We start from the raw sequence: 1,684 nt of genomic DNA, 5'->3' as shown, positions 1-1,684 counted from the left end.
AGAACATCTTTGGATTTCCTTCAAGTAGTTGTATCCAGTCCACATCCACCAAATCACCTCTCAGTTTTGTAAAATTTGCCTTCCCCCAATTTCGAACTTTTACTTTTAGAGCTGCCCTGCCATTACTTAGCTTTACAAACTCATTATTGCTCGTGTAATAAGTGTAATAAGTAGAATAATTTACCAGTTACTCACCGATCAGCTTCTTCCCCTGTATCGTGGAGGCTGAAAAGGCAGAAAAGAAGAGAGACCAAAGAGCACCTCCTTCCCCTAGTCAGTGAAGTCCCTCACACATCAACTCACAGCTTTACACTCTGTCCAAACAGCACTTTCTAATTAGTAATTATTAATAAATTACACTAACTAAAACATTAGTAACCTGACCAATTACAAGGTAGCTATTTGAGGTTTTTTTTTAACAAAGAGCTTTTTTCCCTATCCCAAAGGCTCTTTTCAGATCCACCCACAGTATCTGAAAGGGCTGATTACTGTCTGAAGTCTGCTGTACCCACACCTCTGTCTATCCCTCTTCATCTAGAACAACCAGCGTCATCTTCCATTCCTTTCACCATCATGTGTTTAACTCGCTTCTCCTGATAGATAGTCAGATATCAATGTATTAATGAAATGATCTGTGTCAGTGCTGGCCATTTCCCTGTCCTGATTACAGACCCCACTCTGGACAGTGATTCCCAGATTCCCAGCTGGTCTGTTGAGGATTTTGTTTTGACAGAAATAACTTGTTAAATACAAATCTGATTCCAACATGTCAGTAACAGGACAGAATGGGAACCTTTTAAAAGGATGAAGCAACTATTTCAGTGTCTTCTCTCTGTCCCCCTGAAGCCTGTGTGAAAGGGAATTACCAATAGTCTGTAATTTATTACTTCCACACCGAGTTTGAGTTATTTGTCGTGTGAAAGATTGCTGAACGGAGTCTTTTACTGTCAGTTTCGGATGAGAAGTTGACAAAAATTGGCAAAATAAAGCTGTTCATAAAATAGCACCAGAAATTTGAGTCGGTAAAAGCGAAATTGTGATTTAAAAGTTTATTTAAACCGCTACGGGAAATTTTTATGTACTTTTCCAGTCGATCACTTCTTTTCCATAGTGAAATTGGCGGCTTTCACAAATTCAAATATTGTGCCAGGTTGACAGGTTCAACCAATGAATTTTTGTAGTTTGTGCTTCGAGGTTCTCTGATTGAATTGTTCATGTGAGCTAATGGCTGTGTGGCCTAATGGATAAGGCGTCTGACTTCGGAATATTCTCCTATGTTATCAGAACATTGCAGGTTCGAGTCCTGCCACGGTCATTTTGACCCGCAGGGATTTGGGGATCGAGTCGGGGACTGAACAGATTGGAAACCCGACATGGATTTAATGGGGCGAATGGCCTCCTCATGTGCTATCACTGACTTTATGAGAAGAGGGTGACCAATCAGAAGTGGGCTGGGGTGACAGCGTGCTCAAACTGCAGGAATTCCAGGTCCCTGAATGGCTGAGCTGAAACTGATCAGTTTCACTGCAGGAAACACCGTCTCGGGGGAAATAACATCACAAATAATTCCATTTGACTAATTATTCAATTATAAAACAATGGGCAGATGTGAAGGTGCGATGTTACTTTTCACTGTGAGGGGTGAATCCACCATCTGGGTAAATCAGCAACTTTATACCATCGT

The 1,684-nt window shown here is 41.0% G+C and overlaps 1 non-coding gene across 1 annotated transcript; it reads left to right on the top strand.

Annotated features, from left to right (window-relative positions):
- Positions 1–1,226: 1,226 nt before the first annotated feature.
- trnar-ucg (transfer RNA arginine (anticodon UCG)) lies at positions 1,227–1,315 on the top strand. The gene is given in 2 exon segments: positions 1,227–1,263; positions 1,280–1,315. It is a non-coding gene; the product is annotated as a tRNA-Arg (tRNA).
- The last annotated feature ends 369 nt before the right edge of the window (positions 1,316–1,684 follow it).

The sequence above is a fragment of the Heterodontus francisci genome, unplaced genomic scaffold (genome assembly GCF_036365525.1).
Source record: "Heterodontus francisci isolate sHetFra1 unplaced genomic scaffold, sHetFra1.hap1 HAP1_SCAFFOLD_456, whole genome shotgun sequence".
NCBI classification, from domain to species: Eukaryota; Metazoa; Chordata; class Chondrichthyes; order Heterodontiformes; family Heterodontidae; genus Heterodontus; species Heterodontus francisci.
Note: the sequence above shows the minus strand (reverse complement) of the source record. Positions and strands in the feature narration are given on the sequence as shown.